The following is a 22403-nucleotide window of genomic DNA, read 5'->3' as shown; positions in this document are numbered from 1 at the left end:
TCGATTATTTTTTGGTTAAAATTCAGCGTTCCTTTAATTTTGCGGAGTAGTGTATACATATATGAACAACTTGAAAGCAAATTCAACTACAATAAAATTCTACAGATATCGCGACTAGAAGCTTCGAACAATAAACGTCTATTTCAGTTTTCATAAATTAGCATTACTATTTCCATGGTTGTATATCGTTACCCGAACGTGTCGTCCGGGGAAGGTTGTTTTTCTGGATGATCTGAAAGTGGGTCAACGCGCAACCTATACCACTCGCAATATCAATAATGCTATTGACAATGCTACCTGTAATGAAAAGTTCCATTCCGACAAGGAGAATTTAAACAATAAGCTTCGCGAAAAATCCAACCCGGCTGATGATGACCGCGCCCAGGGAACCCGATGGTTGCGGATCCTTTCGACAACGAAACAATACAATCAGGCATCGCGTACAATTTCGACGAGCGAAACGTTCGTTTGAAATTAGAAAAAAATAAACCCCCCCCCCCTCACCCCACCCCATGCACGAACAAAAGGACAGATGAAAAAGGTTTCTCATTCTTCGTAGCAAAAAATTAAAAAAAAAAAAAGAAAAAAACGTAGCATTTCGTATTACACAACCGAGTACGTTCGTCGAGCAAAGAAACGGTGACGGTTGACGCGAAGTGGAACTGTGGCTCGCGCATCGCGAGAGGTAAATCTCTTCGTTGTTCGTTTACAGAGGAATATTTACGCGCGAAGTGATAAACAAGCGGACCGGCCGGAGAATACATCGGGACGCGGTTCGAAAAAGGACGAGGAATAATTTGCAGCGTCGCGTCGCATCGCGTCGCGTCGGTGCCGCGCGTCACAAAGGCGTTTTGTATGAAAAAGCGCGATACGTTCCCGGTCGTTTGTACCTGTTGAAGCGATCGTATACACTATATCTACACTGTCGACATTTTCAGGCTGCCGCCCCGCGGTGAACGCTCACCGGCCATTTCTGTCGACTTCGAATTTCGACTTCGACTTTATGCATCCTGCGGAGCCATCTTCGCAACGACGCGCGACGCACGACGCCACGGGACTAGCCGCGATCCGACGAGGAAATCTCTACGGCGTCGCTCCTCTTAGGTATGTGTATAACTAACAAGATCTATTAGAGGGACCTTTGACCTTAGGGGGATCTTTGATTTTTTCCTGAGTTTCGCTGTATGGGGCCTGGCATCGTTAATTTGTAGCATTACACCTTTTCTGTGGACTAAAGATGCCCTCTTTTTCAATAGTTCTGAATACAGCCGTTGTAATTGCTGATAATACAACTCAGCAGTAACTGTTTCTCCGGGTTTCAACAACTGAAAGTGAATTATGCCACGACAGTCCCACCAAATGCACAGTAACACCTTTCTAAGCGATAAGCTAGGTTTAGGGGTTGATATTGCGGTTTGATTTGCAGAAAGCCATTGCTTGGAACTCTTTATGTTGTCATAAAGAATCCATTTTTCATCTCCAGTAACGATTCTGCTAAGAAATGGATCTCTACGAAATCTGGATAGCAATGAAGTGCAAATTGATCGACGAATATTCTTGTTGATCTCAGATAATTGACGCGGTCCATAACCATAAACATCGCAAATTTTCTTTGTTGTTACCGTTGCATTAAATCCCGCATGAAAATGAAAAAGTATGCAATGACGAATATGATCCTCGGACAGTACGGACGCCGCCATTTTATTACAGGGTTGTAAAAAAAATTATACTTTTCAGAATATTTCGAATACAGGCTGCTTTACCGAAAACTGTAAAAGAATACGTGTTTCCTCCTCAACGATCGGTACAGAAGTAAAGGCAAAACAAATTCTTTGCAAATAATTGATTACTTATGGGTACCCCTAACGCAAAACGCATATTTCAAATTTTCTTTACGGGCTCAAGTAGAAAATGTCCTAAAGTGCCTTCTTTATTTTCCCATGTAATTCTTAGCAATTTCAATTTTTTCAAAATCTTATTTGCACGTCATGTGGTAAACAATTAACATTTTGATTTGCAGATTTTGTATATCGTCGGATTGGTTATTATTTAAACAGTAATCCGTGATTACGCGCGTGCGAGGGTGCGGTAACTCTTACCTTAGGCGTACCTAACCTACAAAACACAGGTTAAGCGTTCGTACTATAGCTTGATCTTGAATGCCACCATGTATTATTATTAATATTGTAGGCACTGCTATAGCAGGTCTGTTTCAATTCTATCAGTCTGATGTCTTATCTATTATACTTTCTTTGCCATAACTGAAACTCTACAGTCAGCGTCGCTTCACGATGCAGTTATCGAAGTCTGTCGATTAGATTGTTCGGTTTGACATCGTAATTAATGCCCTGTGAAATTTTATTGGATAAATGAAGTTGTGATTTTCAAATTAATCAGGAACGGGATATGATCATATTTCTCTCGTTGATGGTCATAATTCAATGATTATACGCATAATAATTACTCTACATGTCAATTAATTAACAGCAACACGATAATACTTTTATCACCGAATCGGCCGGTATAATATGCGGTATAAATTCACGCGTGATTCGCTATACTTGTTCGTGGTTTTCGTTCACGAGAGCACAATCAGCTAAACTATCCTGCGAGACTCGCGGCTCTACGCGCGATAGCCTATAAAATAACGAAATTCCCTAGAGTTATTCGCATCACACTAATATTCCATTGATTCATAAAACTATAACGAGACGTATCAATTCGAATCACCGTGCGCGCCAAGTGCAACAAGTTAATTTTGAAAACAATTCACGCGAATCGGAAGTGACGGCGTGAATGCGTCTGCAGTAATTTTCTGATTTCTCTGTATCGAACATAACGCTTCGATTCGAGACCGTTGACTTCAATCAATTTTGAAACTGTGCCAATAGAATGCCAGAAGAAAATTTACCATTTCGATATTTTATAAAAATTGTATTAGTTTATATTAAATATTAGATTATGCCTAACGTGATTTTACAACAAAATACGCAGCTCAGACTTGTTAGCAAAATATTAATGATTTTTAAGGAGTAATTTTTGAGAGTTAAAGTGTAACATAAGTAAGCAATTCACATGGGAATTAAAACAGCTTGTACTCAACTATTATTAAAAGTGTGTAGTAGCTTCAATCGATTGTATGCAGGGAAAATTATTTTATCCAAAAAGTACAATTGAAATATGTAAAATTTTGTAGATTGAAAGGTGGAAAGAAGGATTGTTGTACAAACAAAATGTGTAGAATAAAATAGCGTTTAAAAATTCTTCAAGCACCTGTGCATTGGTATGTAGACAAAGTAGAAGTGGAAAGTCATGAAGAGACACGTCCGTTACCTGTTCAGCAAGGACCACGTGCTTTGAACTCTTAAACTTGACTTTTCTTGAAAATGGAGCTTCGCATGACAAAATTTTATTCTCGACGTGTTTTTTTTTCATTTTCATGTTATGTTATGTTACCATTACCATGTTCTTCTCCATGTGGAGACACTATACGTGTATTTACTTCCTTTATCGTTAGAAACAGCGTCTTAGAAATTAATTCAAGTGGAACTGAATTATTTCGGTTTAGAAAATTTATTGTATCATGCGTTTAATTGATAATGGAAAAAATAAATGGCTGCGTTTCACATGCAACGTTATTTGTCATAGATGGAATATGACGCCTTCGTTTCGACCATTTTTCAGATGCCTTATAATTTTGTCCATCAGTACGCTAATTAACAAATTAAATATTTAAAAATTTCAACCCATCTATGTTGGCAGGATTCATCACTTTGTCGCCATACTTCGATCTTATCACTGGTGACATAACTTTTAATGAAACTTCGTAATGTAATGTACCTCGCCGCCATTTATATTTAAGTTCCAGTAACCGGAAATGAACAAAATTCTTTCTTCGATCTCCTGTTGTCATCTAGAATCACCCTTCTCCACATTTAAACCATCTTAGGGCACTCTGTATACATGTGGAATAAAATAGTTTACGAAAGTTTAAAATCGTTTTTCAAGAGAAGTGTTCATTTGCGACCTATTGTTCCATTGAGACTTTTGTTTCCGGTGACGGGCACTGTCCGTGCAATGAAAAGAGACTTTTCACCAAGAAAATCTGGGTCAAGGGCATTTTGGCGGACAAATTTTTTTTCCAAATTCCCACCGATCCAGAGACGCAGAATTCCCGCTATAATAATCCAAAAATCCCGTTCCCGTAGAACTGCGAAGCGCAGATTTTGTGCTTGTGGTATCATTTCGTCTCGTTTGCGTCCCACGAAATTTACATTTGCATTCGTAAAATTTGCTCGGTGTGAATATTCTGGACCATGTTGCGCGTGTTATGCATAGAAGCGTGCCGAAAACTAGTGGTAATATGGAAAATGTATTCATTCACCGGTTGTTGCTTTACAAAAATGTAAAAAATACAAGTCGTACTTTTTGTCCCACAGCGTACGTACAACCCCGAAGCATTATCATCGGCAAAAACACTAAGAAAACCAAACCGATGTAAATGCAATCGCTAATCGTCCCGCGCATGGAACAGCCAATAAAACGACCTTGGAGATCCATCCTGTCGCACGAACGAAGAGGACGGAAATAGTGGAAAGAAGGAAAGAAAGGAAACGAGTGGCTTAGGAGTAGGTTGGAGTGCGAGGAATGAAAGGGAAAAAGAACGTCGAAGCGCGGAAGATGAAAGAGGAGGAGGGTAGCAGGGACACGAAAGAACAGGCCGAAAGATAAAAGGATAGTGGGGGGATGTCGGGGGATGCGGGGGTGACGTGTGTAGGGGGGTGGGAGGTTGGAGAGAGAGAGAGAGAGAGAGAGAGAGAGAGAGAGAGAGAGAGAGAGAGAGAGAGAGAGAGAGAGAGAGTGTAGGTAGGCGAAGGTGGTGGGGTCTCACAGGCTTCTCGTCAAAAAAGATGAAGTCACCGTGGTTTTGGGGCGGCACAGAGAAGAGGGGTTGGGTGAGTTCTTTAAGGTAGGGGGCATGCGCGGCGTCCGGGGGTGCAGGACGGCGTCGGGGGTTAGTCGCTTGCCAACAACACGACGCGACGCTCGCGCATCGTGATCGCTCGGTCTCGGCTTACCTGCTGCGTATCGGTGCCCTGGCCTGCGTCCCGACGCTTTCGCGCATCCATCGACACGTCGAGTGCACTCCTTACACACAGTGAAGAGGTGTTTGAAAGCGAAACGAGGCGAACGCGCGCGCGACATAACACAACCGCCTCTCCGCGCCGCCGTTTCGAAAGTTTGCTCCCGCACCGGGACACACGCAGAGAGTGTCGAACAGGAGCCGAAGCACGGAAGAGTTTTCGATCGAGCCATCGAACAAGATCGCTCGGTTGACGCGCGCGCTCTCTCTCTCTCTCTCTCTCTCTCTCTCTCTCTCCCGATCCCACCGTGTGTTCTTCGGAGCTCCACTGTTCCAGGATGAGAGTCGGACCGGAAGCACCGAGGATTTCCGCCGAGTTACTCGTCGCTGCGGCTCTGTGAAACCCTAAGCGCGAACCCGCACTGGAAGCACGCGCGTGCATCTCGAGGATCGCGTCGGAGAGGTCCTTCCATGGTGCAGATCGAGGCGATCGCTCGCGCGGAGGGTGCCTCGCGGTCGCTCGCGAGATCGCTTCGATCGCGGATCGAGCTGCCTCGCAGCCGCGTCGTACTCGCCGGTCCTCGACTCGAGGCGACACAACAGTGCTGTGATAATAGTGGACCGGAAGACACCGCGAGAGTACTGCAACGTGTTACCGCCACTGCAGTGAACGACGCGAAAAAGTGCGCGTAACTTCGATCGGCCTCGCGTACCACTGCAACCCGCGCGCTGCCATTTTTTGGATTCTTACGCGGCGGGCAGGGCCGTGGAGGACCAACCAGGTAAGACCACGTTCATCCCGAGAATTAATTGGGCGAAACGATCTCCGTAAACGGGGCCGTTCGATGCAACTCGGATGCGAAATCCTTAGGCTCGAATCACACGTATCGGTGGCGAATCAGTGTCGTCCGTTATGTATCGGTGAAATAAATACGAAACTGTGCCGGGACCTGTGCGAACGCGTTTAATAGAAAACACGGGAACGGTATTTATGATCACCGATACTGACCGGAAAATTCCGGATCGAACGGACACCGATACGTCATCGGTATGCGTAAATCGACCTTTAAACTGAGGATTACGTACGAGTCTCGAGTTCCCCGTTTTAGGGTCAGATTATAATGGGCAGGTCGGACGCTGAGTGTTTAGAAGCGCTGGATGCAAAAACATGGTAAACAATTTCTGTCGGCAGAAGTTGGTTACCCTGTTTTTGCGCCTAGCGTTTATGGTCCCTCAACGTCTGACCTGCCTATTATAATCTGACCCTAATACTACATTTCCGGGAACCGTCAATACGACGAATTGTTTAATGAATTGTTTAATTTATAATTGTGATGTATTTATAGGAAATTTATTCAATACATTTATTGCTTGGAACGTATATTATGAAACAGTTGCTAGAAGTTTGACTAAATATATTCCTATTATTTTTATAAAATAATCCAGAATTGGGTAAGGGACCTACTGTGGGGGTACCAATTACTGTGCTTACATTAATTATCCTTATTTTGTAAAGCGTAATGAATATTAAAAAAGAGATATGTAACATATATTAACTGATTTTAATGAACAAAATTTAATCTCTTTTTTAATATCCATTATGGTTTACAAATGAGTGTAATTAATATAGCCACAGTAATTGGTACCCCCACGGTAATTGGGTCCCTTATCCCTAGCCACTTTTAGTGCTGCGTAAACCTAGTGTTAATGAATCTTGCACAGTGTGTACGGACCATGCGGATATCACAGATTACTGGTGATAAGGTCGGTCTATAAAAAAAAATCATAACATTCTGAAAACACGGTTTTGCTGTAATATCGTGCAAAAATTGCAACAATCGTCCTGTAACACGAAATAACTATAATTCGACCGAGGATCTTTGTGCAACATCAAAATTCTGGAAGTTAATCGAATCGTTAATCACCCTTCAGAATGTTTTACATTTAACCGCCAATTACACTCGATTGGCATTTAAATTTTCCCATTTCAAGTGAATTTACACAACAATTGGGTTTAACCTTTCAACTGGGGACGACCGACCTGGGAACAGTTAACTCGTTCGTGTTCGTTATCATCTGTTGATAAGTTTTCACTTTCTTTGTTAATTCAACACATGACTCTTTCACTTTATTTGTATTCTCTCAGTTTATTGAATCAGTTAATTATTTTCTTTAGTTATGTGTTTTCATTGCTCGATTACTTACTCGGACAATTTGAAAATCAGAGAACGTCGGCAGGTGCCAAATTTGGTGAATATGGTCGGTGGTTGATAACAGTTACGCTTTTTTTTTTTTGTTAAAAATTGTGTAACGACGAATGTGCGGGTGCGTTGTCGTGGACCGAGTTTCTCTATTGTTGTAATCGTGAGGACGTATAAAATCAAACAATTTTTTGACGGACGCAGTGACAAAGAACAAATGAAGAAACAAGAAAATTTTAATAGAATTTAACCCTTAGCACTCGAGTGGTGATTCTGAAGCACCACTAGAAATTGTTGTGGCATTATTTCAAAGAAATTAAAAAAAATATTACAAAATATTTGTTACATTACAAGATTTGTATTTAATAGATTTCTAAACATTTAAATATTATATGTGGAAATCAGATCAGTTTCGTACGAATAAGATGAAAATATTCTAAGACGGACGAAAAATTTAGTTTTAGAATGAAAATAGCGCCGAGTGCAAAGGGTTAATTAACAAGTTTATAAGTTATTTAACTTTATAAATTGATTTATTAATAAGTTATTTAAAAAAGATAGTGTTGCTAGTCGGTGAAAAAATCAGTCTGGGAACTTTGTGAACATATACACGGTGTCAGTTTTTTCAGTGGCAATTATTAAATGTTCAGATAAATTCTAACGAGTTCTCTGCTGGTTATAGTTTCGTAGGTTCTCTCATTACAGGGAAATATTTGCGTGAAAATTGTGTACTCGGTGTAATTGCAGTCGATTTTCGGTTGAACAAACAGATCGCAACACTGTAGAGATAGGCGAGGGATAAATCGACCTGCATTACCATTTCAAAATCGACACGTCAGATGCAATCGAGCGGTAACAGGTGAAGAAGATCGATCGGTGGCTCGAATTGAAACGCGTCGATATAATTTACACGTTGATTATCCCGCGAACGGACAGGAATTAATCTGATAATGAGAGGTCTTATCCAACTGGGATTTAAATCGTGCCCCTGATACGGCGCAATGTAGTACAACGGGAATACACAAAACTGCATAACTACGCTATTCTGCACTCGCTGCAAAATATATAGAGACGTATAGAGAGGTATATACGCCGTAATTATTTCTACACGATTCTAATGCGCTCGAATGCATTACGTAATTCGGGCATACATTCACACTAATTACGAAACTTTGCTCGCGCGCTTAACAATGAAATCGCTTTATTAGTATCTATAGCTATCGTTGGCCGGAGGGGGGGGGGGGTGAGGTATCGGCGTAAGAGTGAGAGATTGCAATTCTGCAATTTCGGTCCTATTTCTGTTATGACATTACTTTACCGAGCAGTCACACGAGCTAACGTAATTTCTTCTTAAAATTGCTCTGCCAGATATTACAAAATAACGTGCAACAGATTTTTTTACAATTTACGTCGAGTTGAAGCATAAATTCGTTCTGTTGCAAATATAAATATGTCCTAATTTGAACGGTTCAATTGTGGTTCAATGCAAATTTACATACAGCGTTTGCTCTATATATGTCCTAAATGCCTAGCCGATAAAAGTCACAGAACTATCCCCACTGCCGCGGGGTATAGAAGCTCGAAAGACCTCGGGTTTATGGCAACTCACGGGGGATACCCTGCGGCAGTGAAGTTCGCGACGTTTATCATCCAGGCCTTGGCGACATATATAGAGTAAACACTGTATCCCCACTGCCGCTGGATATATCCCTTCAGGGGTCATGAACCGAGGCCTTTAGAACTTCGCTGTCCTTTTCCACGTAAAGAATAGTATCTCCTAGCCGATATATGTCCCTGGCTAGACCCGTGTTGTGGACATATGTATATGGAGTAAATATTGTACATAACTGTACCTGAAAAGAAAAGATTTTTCTATGGGCATATATAAAGCAACAAACGGTAAACAAACGATAGGTTTGTGCGCTTTGAACATTTGTACGTACTTAACATTTGTAAACGTAAAAAATGTTTCAAGGGATGAGGACCTAAAACTAGTTTTTAAATTGTGAGGCTTACATGGAATAAATTGTAAACGAACGATATAGATGTGTAGTTTGAACATCGTTTACTGCAAAATTAAAACCGGGACAGTCGTGAAAAGTTTGCAGATCGTAATCGCGGGGGGGGGGGGGGGGTTAACAGAGACTCCGTGGGAATTTTCTCGCCGAATAAGCAACCCAGGCTCGGTTGCTGAATAAGCTAGACTTTCGGAAATTTATGTAGATACACACTTGAGAGGATTTCTCTGATGACGGAATTGAATTGCCCCGAGCTTTCGGTTGCGGGCCGCGTGGGACTAAAAAATAGGCTGTGCTCGATCGAGCGACGGGCGGACTTACGGGCAAAAAATATTTTATTCCTCTCCGGCCGTGTCGGTGTATGCACATATACACACACACACACATATATATATATCATATACATATATTCCATTACATCCATGCCCTTGCATTTGCGTTTCCTCTCGGTTTTATTAAAAAGGAATAATAATGATAACGTGGCGCGTCACGGCCCGTCAGTCGGCGTCGTCAGGCGATAATTGCATTTTATTTTTGTGTTCCCGTTGCCAACGACAACAGTCGACGACGACGCCGTCGCGCTTGTCCTGCGGTTCTTCTCGCCAAAATGAAACGTGCCTATTATAAAATACTATAACAATCGTGTACGACACTGTACACTACAGTCACGTTTAACGCTCAATAATTCTACTGTTGGTTGTCCGAAAATCATCAATGGAATTATCGTTGAAATCATGAATATTTTTAAGCAGTATCTCGTATCACAATCATAATTGTTGAATGGAAGAATTCACTACCGAATTATTACCGATATTGAACTGCACGGTTGAGAGCAACGAGAATGAATTCCCGATAGTCAGATATTCGGATATTCGAAATTTAATAAAACAAACGTAATGTACCGGTCAAAATTGATTGACCCTATAAACACGTGTTACGTCTGCATTATGACAATGGACCGGCGAACACGTACGCTTTTCATAGTCGATGTTCGATTCTATTCAAATCTTCGGAATTTTTCAAAACGTCGAATTATTCACGGGCCGAAAATTCCTTTGATACGTTCGCGTTCCGTCGCGTGCTATCATAAAATTCTAGATCAGAGATCGGACGTCGAATATAGCCGGCTAACATGAATAGCAACACAAGAACCGAAAAAGTCTAACTGAGAGAAAGAAGAACAACGAAACAGAAATAATACAGTATGCTTAAACGAATCGCTATAACTCGTGGCTCATTGAACAATAACAATTGTCTCATACGTGTGACGACCACAACTTTGTATTTTACGTGTAGGAAATTAAATTAAATTAGTGCACATCGTTATTTTAACGTGACGCGGTCCGTCTCTGCCGTGTATATTCTGGTATTGGCAGAGAGAGGGTAACTTTTTCCCCTCAATTCGTGCTCCCTCCCCTCATCTGGCGACACTGGTGAGAAGCGTGTAGGATGTTCAACCGCTACAGTGAGTACTCGATATATGTCAACAAAACGGGTCCTGCCAACGACATATATCATCCAGGAGACGTACCCGAACCGCGTTTTGTTGACACTCCTCGGCGTCCGTGACCTCTCGAGCTTATACCCCGCGGTAGTGGGGATAATTCCGCGACGTTTATCATCCCGGTCTTGGCGACGTATATAGAGAAATCACTGTACCGAGTTGGCACTTTGTGAAAGCAAAATTAGCGATTAGGAAAGAACGATTCCAGTTTCAGTAAGAAATAAACCCAGGTGTTTGCGTGGCGTGGCGTCGTCGTCACGAACGTCGAAACAGCAACTAAATTGTCGGCCATAAAGACGACACCGATACCGCGATATTTCGTGCCTAATTTCGCGGCAACTACGTCGCGATGTGCTTTTCACATCGGTCGATTTTACCTCCTACCCGATAAATACCGTAATCTCGAATCGTGCCGGCACAATTGCCGTGAAACTGTGGGAGGGACACGGACACTGGCCTGTGTAATTTCGTACGGATCGTTCTCGTCATTCTTCCTTCGTGCGTGACACGGCGAACCTCACGGGGGCGGGGCTGAAACAATTGTAGAAACCGTTTTCTTTTTCTGTGGGAAAAGTTTCGCTCGATCGTCGTGACACATCCCGGAGCGTTTTTTCAACACTTCACTAGGTGATTCTGGTCTCTCTTATGAGATAAGACGCGTGAAAACAATCTACAGTGTTTACTCGATATATGTCCACAACAGGGACATATATCGGTTAGAAGATACTATTCCTCGATACACTACTGAACGCAGAAAAGGACAGCGAAGCTTCTTGGTCCCCACATCCCTGGGACTTTTATCGGCTAGATACAGTAATTTCTCTATATACAGGGTCATCCGGTTTTAAACGGCCAAACGTCAACCAGCTATAGAGGAGCCCAAATGAAACAACTTTCACCCCTAACACTTTTTTTGATTCGGTCTTGATTGTTAGATAATTGCAAAAACCCGTCATTTTTTTGCGTTCACATAAGATTAAATATTTTAGGACTGCAATTATGTATCTTGATGATTTTTCCTTTGTTTGGTTTAAAATAAATAGGGGCATCTTTTTTATTAAGTCAACTTTTTTGTGTATGACCTTTGGATCTTGGTTTTTTTCACATGGGGCACGCCGTGGAGACTGAATGAAATAGCTTAGAATCAAAGAATGTGTTAGGGGTGAAAGTTGTTCCATTTGGGGTCCTCTATAGCTGGTTGACGTTTGGCCGTTTAAAAACGGATGACCCTGTATGTCACCAACGCCTGGATGATAAACGGCGCGGAATTATCCCCACTACCGCGGGGTATACCTCGCGAGGGGCGTCGGACGTCGAGGAGTGTAAACATAACACGGCTCGTTATGACGTGTCGTTGACATATATCGAGAAGTCACTGTATTCGGGACATGTATCGAGTAAAGTCGATGACGGACGGAGTCGCAGAGGCAATGGTTCTCGCTGGGAAAAGGACAGTCGCGCGTGAAGGATTTGGAGAGCATTATAGGCACTCGGGCCGGCCGATTTGGCGCCAGTCAACAATTCATCTTCATTCCCGCGGCGTAATTTCGGCAATTGCTTTCCATCGATCGACCGAGAGCCGGGTTATTTCGAAATAGTGGACATTTCGTCGGCGGACATCGGCAAATTGCTCGCGTGGCTCAGAGACGCGGCCGCTGTTTTCTCGCACAACAGCTAAAGAGATTACGCGATCGACCGTGTACCCGCGACTAGTTTAGAAACGAAATCGATTGGCGAATAGACAATTTCGTTTGTCCCGGACCCGGTCGTTCGGCGGGACGCGACGCGACGCGACGCGGCGCGGAGTTGTTTTTAATGGTGCTCGTGAATAAATTGCTCGGTAATTGAAAATAACGCTGAAATTTAATCAGCACCGCTATTTTCTGCTCGTTGACGGGCTTTTCGCCAGTCACTTGTCCGCGCGGTTTGCGAGCATTCCGGCATAAAAATGCCTATAAAACTAATAACGCCAATTTCCGTGCTCGATCCCCCGTTAACTTTGTCGATGTACCTTTGTTGTCGGAATTTTTATCAATGAAAAAAAATTGATTTGTCGATGGAACGGTCCGGGTTTTAGAGTTTTCTGGAAATTGTATCGAGCACAGAATTATCGCATTACTCACCGGCGATCGTTCAATAAATTTGCAAAGTTTATTATTCGCAGCCGAGTATCTCTCACAGAATTATTCAACAGTGATGATAAGTTTAGGCACGAACCAACAACGTAGACCCTCGGAAGCCTAATCCAATTATTTCTTTCGCGATTATATTCCAAGAGATGATTTTTAAGCTTCCACTTAAATTTTTAAGATTTTAACCAGTTAAGCGCGTGTGACGTGTATACACGTCATCCAAAATTCTATTGCGGTGCGGTTAACGTTAATGAATCGTTGATTTCTTATCGAATGAAAATGTAATTCTTTCTCATTTTGCTTTCCTTTTTTCGTAAAATTTATAACAGCGGCATTTGGCCGGCATTCGACGTACATATTCGTCATTGCATGATTTCAATTCCGCGCCGTGAGGGTATTTTAAAATTAAATTCCACAGTTAACTGGTTGAAACCTAGGTTGATTATTTTCTCCAATGCATCTGGTATTTTCCGAATTGTTTTGCATGCTTCACTGAAATCAACTGAATTTTATTATTCTTTGACAATTTATGAATTGTTCATTCTTCATCGAACACAAAAATGTAATACTTTCGCATTTTGCTCGACTTTTTTTTCGCAAAAATTTATAATAGGTGGATTTGGCCTGCGCCCGACATATGTATATTCGTCATTGCTTGATTTTAATTCCGCGCCTCGCGAGGGATTTTAAAAATTAAACTCCGCAGTTAACTGGTTAACGTTACGAGAGAATATTCCGTGAAACACAATACAGTTTCAACACACGAACGTGCCGAAACGGTGACGGGACCGTGCGATTGTGTAGTCGGCTGGACGACTATATTTGCACGTCGAAAACTGTCACGATACAGCTCAGCGAAATTGTCAATGTAGTGACGCATCTCGCAGCATTTGTACGCGTCGCGGCAATTATAGCGTTAATTAAATGTGGGAATCGGCCGAGCCTTTAATAACCGCTAATCCAGCATTATTACTGATCGCCGATGATAATCGTTTCGGATAGCGGAAAGCGGAACTATAATCGAATTAATATAATGCGCGGCAACCTTGCCGCGATAGCTGGCAAAGGGGCGCGGGTCGGTCGGACGATATCTCGATGCTTCTAGAGATACCGGTATCGACGCGTTTGTGAACGGACCGGTGAATGATAGGTAATTAATTACTTCGATTATGGTTATTTCTATCCGGGCGCGAGCGGCTTCGCGAGCGTACAGATCGGTCACTTTGTTAATTGCAATTCCATTCGCCAGCTATTCTCGTCTTTTTGTACGAGTCATCCAGACGTTTTATTCCGCCAACGAGGTCCCCGGTACAACGAACAATTGCCAACGCGTTTCTCCGTAAAATTAATGATATTGATTCGAGTAAACTGCAACGTATTGGTCGTTGTTGATTCGGAGTTATTCGATCAAGCTGCCGTTGAAGATTACGCTTCGTTCAAATGTTCGCGTATAAATTCCTCCATAAATAGGAATTTTTCTAGATATTTCATCTGATACTTCTCTTTTTCAGCTGTTGTGTTGTATTTGCATAGCAATTTTATCATTGAAATGGATATCGTACACGAACACATAGGAATGCAGCTTTTCAGATTTGAAACATCATGGTTGATCTCTTTATCCCGTGAATCCCTTGCGACGAATGAAACTATTACTTTTGTTAAGCTGTGTTTTGTGCACTTCTGGTTGAAGCCGATTGGTCAAATACAAAACTGAAAATATGTTATTGCACTTTTTAAAAGAGAAAATACCCTTGCTCTTCGTAAAAACTGTGACGGATAATTTTTATTTCGTCTAGACATTGCCTTTATTTGTCTAGACATCACCTTAACACTTATGTCAGTGATACCCTAACCGGCTATATCTGGGTACCCACTTCCAATATCTTTGTAAAATTTCTTTAATATTGTCAATATTGATAAATACCGAAATTATTGTAGATTTTTATATTTTTCGATTATTATAGATTAATTTATATTCGAGGCATAAAAATATCCATTGAAACTATAAAGTGCATTGAATATCACACAAAATTTTGGGTTGAAGGTCTCCCGAAACCGTGTCGTCGACGACAAAAAGGAATTCTTCTAATTCCACTAATAATTGAAATATTCAATCACGTCAGGTCGGCCATTTTGCGTGCTCTGTGGTGTCGCGCCGGCAACGAGACCCGCGCTGTTAAAATCATTTATAGGGGACGTAAACTTCTGTCGAATTCCAGGCCGCAAACCGCGCGAGGTGAATTTTCCGTTGCATAAAGATCCCGTGGACTAGCCTGGATGTCATCGCGATCGTAAACTCGTTGTCGGCTAGATCGTCGAAGCCGTGTAAATAATCGTGGAGAACGATAAACGGTGGCGAGCATCGATCGCCAGGCGCACACGGGGTAGAACGTCGGACAAAAAGAATGGTAGGAAAGTTCACCCGGTGGCAGGGAACTTTTCACGCCAATAACTCGTTCGCGGGGGTGCCCTCTGTTCCAGCGTTTTAAATCACTCAGCGGTAGGTCGTTTGCAAAAGTGGCGCAATAGGGAAGAAGAGATGCTTCTCATTTTCTCCTGGCGCGGGAGTGTTACGTTCGTTTTCTTTTTTCTTTTTTTCTGGTCGTGGGAAAAGCGACCCGCAGGTGTCGGACACTCGTAAAAAATTCCATTTCGGCCCGACCCGACACGTCTAGGCATTGACGCTGTAATGATTCCTCGACAGATGCCTTTATCTCGTCTACTACAGTGCTGGACAAAATATGATAAGACTCTTTTCACTCGTTGACAGGACCGTCACGATTAATTTCGATTTTTTAGGCCTCCGTCGCGCGTCACGAGCACATAAATTCCGAGGCATGAAGTGTAACACACTTTGGAGAAGGAATGGGAGCGTTCCGGCCCGGCCCGACCCGACGTCTGGGCATTGACGCTCGCCGACCTATAATGATTCCTCGACAGTGCTGGAAAAAATATGATAAGACTATTTTCACTCGTTGACAGGACCGTCACGATTAATTTCGATTTTTTAGGCCTCCGTCGCGCGTCACGAGCACATAAATTCCGAGGCATGAAGTGTAACACACTTTGGAGAAGGAATGGGAGCGTTCCGGCCCGGCCCGACCCGACGTCTGGGCATTGACGCTCGCCGACCTATAATGATTCCTCGACAGTGCTGGAAAAAATATGATAAGACTATTTTCACTCGTTGACAGGACCGTCACGATTAATTTCGATTTTTTAGGCCTCCGTCGCGCGTCACGAGCACATAAATTCCGAGGCATGAAGTGTAACACACTTTGGAGAAGGAATGGGAGCGTTTCGGCCCGGCCCGACCCGACGTCTGGGCATTGACGCTCGCCGACCTATAATGATTCCTCGACAGTGCTGGAAAAAATATGATAAGACTATTTTCACTCGTTGACAGGACCGTCACGATTCATTTCGATATTTTAGGCCTCCATTGTGCGTCATCAGCACATAAATTCCGACGCATGAAGTGTAAATTCGGCCTGGGTCCGCTAGAGGACTCGTCAGTAAAGCTATAGATATGGCACACGCCAGATCAAGACTTGTTCCCCCACTCTAAATTTCCCCTTGCACCGCGCTGTTCCCCCACGCTTCCGTCGCGGCTCGGTCACGTGACGCGTTCCGTCTCTGTCACAATGTCACGTGACGCGTTCCGTCTCTGTCACAATGTCACGTGACCAACCCGCTACTGGCAGGGAGAGGGTAACTTCTTCCCCTCAATTCGTGCTCCCTCCCTTCATCTGGCCTAGCGGGCCATGCCTTAGACGCTGGGATGTCGGAGGCGGTTGAGGATTTTCCCCGCGATCGCAGCGTTCATCTCTCTCTCTCTCCTCTTGCTTTTGTATGTACGTGCGTAGATGGAAAGGATCGGTTAAGTCGACCTTCCTCTCATCTGTCACTCCTGCTTGGTTAATTAAAACCGTGCTGGGTAGTTCTTTTTGATGGTGAGGTGTTTTGAGTAGTAGAGAAAATGGACAACTTGTTAATAACAATAACACGTAGTTTAATTATAACGACTGTGCAAAGATGTGACTAGTTGAGAACTGATTGTATACAAACTGAAGACTGAGGACTCGCACGCACAGATGGGTATTTAAGAGATGTGAAATTGGTGGTGGAGGTGGTAAATGGTAGAGGGAGAAAATTGGGGGTGAGTGGTTAGAAATTGTCCAGACGCTGTCTTACATGGTTATGTGTCGGAAACTCGTGGAGAAAATGGGACGAGAGTCCCGTCGTTTGGGTCTTAAGGGGGCCGGCAGGCATTTGGCCTTGACTGTCACGCTATGTTACGCTATGCCTTTTTTTCTAGACATTTTACGTCTTAAATAAGTAAGTAATCAATTAAAAATGCATACCACCGTGTTTGTACATGTCTTTGCTATGTCTGTATAGAGCCCTTTTTTCGATACGAACACTAAATCTCGCGAAATTAAGAGAATCTCTCAGCGGTAGCCGTCTTGTGACGTCATACTTGCTTCAGAATTCGAATTTTCTGCCGAGTATTACAAATTACTCCACGATGAGGTAGAAATTCGCAATTTGGGCTCTATACAGACATAGATTGGACTTTTAGGAAACACAATTGACCACTTCTAAACTGCTCATTGAAATATTGAAGCGATAGTTTGAAAAGGTTTTGACCCATGCATACGTATATGGATTGCAAACCCTGCCGGCCCCCTTAAGAGTCTTCGACTCTTAGGTTAATTTATTGCCTCTAGCAAGGGTGGTCGAAGTGGTTGGGACTCGGTGTCAGATTCGAGAGAGACCCTTTCGTGGGTCCTGCATTGCGTTGCGTCTGAACATGCTTCTTCCCCGCTATTCCTGTGTATAGCGGGTGCTGCCGCGAGATAAGGTTGCTGTCCCGTTTTTCGCGGGAATTAGCCGGACGTGCACGGAATTACGGTATTTCTGATAGGTCGGCCGGTGTTTTATCCGGTTTCGTGGATATTCGGATGGTCCTGTAATTGGACGCAGATGCCGCGCCGCTGGGGCTTTCTGGACGCGGGGATGTCCGCAGCGCGCATTCACGCGCATGTACATTGTGCCGCGAAAGTGTGTAATCTGACAGAGAAACTAATCCTAGTTAACCATACCGGTCTGTTAAAACTACATTGTTGTAGAATGGATTACAGTTATTCGCGTTGATATTCGAATGCTACAGTGGACTCTCGATATATGTCAACAACACTGGTCTTGCCAGCGTCATGTATCGTCCAGGAGACATACCCGAGTATTATGTTTACACTCCTCGGCGTCCGAGGCCTCTCGAGCTTCGGGGTATATGCCCCACGGTAGTGGGGATAATTCTGCGACGTTTATCATCCAGACCTTGGCGACATATATAGAGAAATCACTGTATACCTACTACTAGCGTTCGATACGCGTTTAACACTTTGACTGGCAAACTAGAAACCTCATAACTTCCATAAAATCAAAGTAAGTTATTTAATGAAATCAAAATTGAAAGAAATTAAATGTACGATATTGAGTAGTCCTCCAACTTTCTTGCATTTCACAGATCCTAATTAAACTTGGTACAATGAATATATTAACGTAAAAATTCATTTTGAAAACTGGACAAATAATTCCGTCACCCACATATGGGTGACATGGCAGTCGACGTGTTAAAATGTCATTGTATGACGAGGTGTCAACCTTGTGAACTGAGTAGTTTCTTTACACAATAGTAAATATAGGAAATATTTAAATAATTTGGCTGCTGCAACCTGTATAATTCATTGTTTTAAGGGAAAATGTAGTGCTGCTCGCTTCACAGTTTGCGAGCACACTAGTGCCCACTTAAGCTCTTTTGTACACTTGAGCTTCTGCAATTCGGTCCCAACAGCGGACGGTTAATTGTGCACCTACTGCACTTGTGAATATTTGGCGTGCGAACCTGGTTATTCGTGTATTTGATACCTTGGTAACGATACCATAGACGATAATAGTTCCCATATTGTCTACCGACGATTATTCCATAATTTTTGAAAGTTCGTGGTCTCCGTCTAAAAATTTTCTCAATTCCTTACACATTCTTCGCAGAGTCTCGCGATACTTAAATCTACGTCAGACTCTATGGAAAGTCTGATTAATCTTCTCTTTAAATTCGATCACGAATTCCGCGCTTCCCGTGCGATCAGCACGATTCCTGCGAACTGCCCGGGGCGCAGTTACCTCCCACCGTTTGTCAGAATTCCAGAATTTCGTGGCTGGGTCGTAAACTTGCGTCTTCTTGAAGCCAAACCACGGAATGATTTCCGCGACCGATTTTCCGGCACGAAGCGTCTCGAGTATTGCCGATCTTCGGTCGTGTTCTCGATTCGTCGCTGACATTGCTCGATCGCAGATCGGTAAGGTGCCTGGTGAGTTATCTTATCAAAAATTGCTTTGTTTCTTTATGAGAACTGCCGGTTAAAAAATTCCGGATTAATCTGGACGGCCTTGTAAAACTGCACTGAAGTAAACCGGGAGGATCACGGTGTCGGGCAGCACCGCCGATATATTCCTGATTCTATTAACGAGAAATTAAAAGAAAAAAAAGAGTCGTTTAGCCAGTGCAGAGGATATTTTAGCGAGAGACTGTAATCCGCGCTCTCGAGCGCCACCCGGAATAACTGAACGGGACCCGACGTTTTATTTTATGCGATGTAACGCGCACCACGGCCGCAGTGCCTCGGATAAAAGTTGTTCCCCGTTAATGGTAATAACGTTCGGACATACACGTGACAGGGAAATCCCCGGTAATGGAAAAGTACGGAGATGCGGTCGAACTAAGCCCTCTAATAATATCACGACGCGAACGGCCCCGGCTATCGGGTCAACTATTCCGAATTGGGTCGTGGGTGGAAGAACTGGTCTCCGGGTGTCGTTGCGTTGCCGAGTGCATACGGGTTATACATGCAAATTTGAATCAATTAACCCGGTCGAGTAATATATCCGAACTGCGCAAGTTATACCGGCGAAACATGTTTTGTATCGTGCAGAACGACGGTGACCAGTGAATGGCGACGTCCCTCCAGATACCGTGAATCTTCGCGACCCTGAACGCTGTACAGTTTGTGCTCACTTGAAGGGTACAGCCGGATCAGGAGTTCAAAGGTGACCCCAAACCAAATTGAATTTGTAATGGGCCATTCGATAGCTTATCTACGGAAAATACTCTGTGCCAATTTTCAACCCTATATGACTACACGGGGGGTAGTAATGGGGTGACAAAGAAAATCAGGTTTTTCCGTAATTTCTCTTACTCTCCTCCATTGAAAATTCTGAAAAAAATTAGACGTATTTTAGCTATTAGGCTACACATCTATGCATTTTTTCAGAATTTTTAGACTCACGATGACCAGTGAATGGCGACGTCCCTCCAGATACTGTGAATCTTCGCGACCCTGAACGCTGTACAGTTTGTGCTCACAGCCGGATAAGGAGGTCAAAGGTGCCCCCAAACCAAATTGAATTTGTAATGGGCCATTCGATAGCTTATCCAAGGAAAATACTCTGTGCCAATTTTCAACCCTATATGACGACACTGGGGGTAGTAATGGGGTGACAAAGAAAATCAGGTTTTTCCGTAATTTCTCTTACTCTCCTCCATTGAAAATTCTGAAAAAAATTAGACGTATTTTAGCTATTAGGCTACACATCTATGAATTTTTTCAGAATTTTTAGACTCACGATGACCAGTGAATGGCGACGTCCCTCCAGATACCGTGAATCTTCGCGACCCTGAACGCTGTACAGTTTGTGCTCACAGCCGGATAAGGAGGTCAAAGGTGCCCCCAAACCAAATTGAATTTGTAATGGGCCATTCGATAGCTTATCCAAGGAAAATACTCTGTGCCAATTTTCTACCCTATATGACTACACGGGGGGTAGTAATGGGATAACGAAGAAAATCAGGGTTTTCCGTAATTTCTCTTACTCTCCACCATTGAAAATTCTGAAAAAAATTAGACGTATTTTAGCTATTATACTACACATCTATGAATTTTTTCAGAATTTTTAGCTTCGAATCCGAATTTTAAGAAATAATCCAAATTTTCAAATATTGATGTGTTATAGAAGTTATGATATACTAAGTTTATATTTTTACAGTTTTAGCATCTCGTTATAGTTGATAACATATAATTTTTCAGATTTTTCAAAGTGGGGGCATGTAGTTAAAAAAATCAAAAACGTGTGTTTTTTTACCTCTTCAAAATTATTTCTACTGAAATACTAATACTAATGCTAAGTTTTATCTTGTCACGTGTCTTCGCCTGTCTTAGTACTCCTCAAAGGAAACAGTCAAGCGATTGGGTAGCGTTGTGTTCAATGCTAGTCGTATTTTATAATTTTATTAGAACGATGTGTTCTAGTATTTCGTCGAGTCTCAGAAAAGTAGAATGCAATGACTGATATAACATTTTAACTATCGCGGTATAATATAATAATTCATCGCATACACGGTATGAGCGATTATCATAAAGTGCTCTTCACTGATACTAAACACCGTAATAAAACTGGCACTCAATATCTTCCGCAATAACTTCCATAATATCACTTTTACTATTACTAAACTGAGAAAATTGAGCAGACTGAAATTCTAAGGTGTTTCGTGCTGGTAACATCTAAAATATAACAAAGACTGTGTTGCGAAACAGACCTGTCGTCATAAATAATCTTGCCAATCGTATTCTCTAATATGATGAATATAATCGGTTACTATATTAACTCCATGTATATTTATTTTAACAAACGTATTTCTTATTGTAGATATCGACTAGATTTACAATTTATCACTTCCTAACTCCCGGTCTCAGTGTAACGTATATCAGGAATGTGCGGGTACCCGAAATGTCGGGTGTGTGAGCCTCGGGTCGGGTCGGGCCGTGGTCGGGTCGAGTTGGGTCGGGACCCCGAAAGTTTACAAAGTTCGGCTTAGGTTTAGAGTTTTGGCTTTAACGGCTACGTAGCACACTCAACAGTTTCTACACGGACGCTACGTTCCTCAACGAATCGTGTAAATAAAACACAGTCAGTTTTTGGCCTAGCGTCGCGTAATCTACTCTTAGAACACCGAGTGACAGTAATTCTGTTATAATGCAATCGCAATAATGCAATCGCTCTCGCGCAGTCGGGACTCGCGACGGTTTTACTATGAAATGAACACCTACATAGTTTCCGCGAGCATCTCCCCGGAGAAGGAAACAGATGTTTATCGATGAGACACGTTAAAAAGTCGGATTTAATTCTCTGATGGCTCGCATAAGTTATTGGAGTGCCCAGGCCGCGTTGATTCCTACACACGGAACGAGCGTTACGCGCTGTTTTCGCATTAACGCTTTATTATAAATGCATCGTTAAACGTGTCACGGTCCCAGCCACGTCGAAAGGCAATTAATTCAATGCTGTAGCAATATGTCGCCTCCGCCTGCATAATACGTCGAATAAATTACTCGATGCCGGTTTAGA

At 42.7% G+C, this 22403-nt stretch overlaps 1 protein-coding gene across 1 annotated transcript in view; it reads left to right on the top strand.

Annotated features, from left to right (window-relative positions):
- Window positions 1-5423: 5423 nt before the first annotated feature.
- LOC143361776 (zwei Ig domain protein zig-8) overlaps window positions 5424-22403 on the top strand; it is a 134278-nt gene continuing 117298 nt past the window's right edge. The window contains exon 1 of the mRNA XM_076801407.1: window positions 5424-5865. The gene's annotated coding sequence lies outside the window, so the exon portion shown is untranslated. The remainder of the gene's footprint in view (window positions 5866-22403) is intronic.

Source organism: Halictus rubicundus, chromosome 15 (assembly GCF_050948215.1).
Source record: "Halictus rubicundus isolate RS-2024b chromosome 15, iyHalRubi1_principal, whole genome shotgun sequence".
NCBI lineage: Eukaryota > Metazoa > Arthropoda > Insecta > Hymenoptera > Halictidae > Halictus > Halictus rubicundus.
Note: the sequence above shows the minus strand (reverse complement) of the source record. Positions and strands in the feature narration are given on the sequence as shown.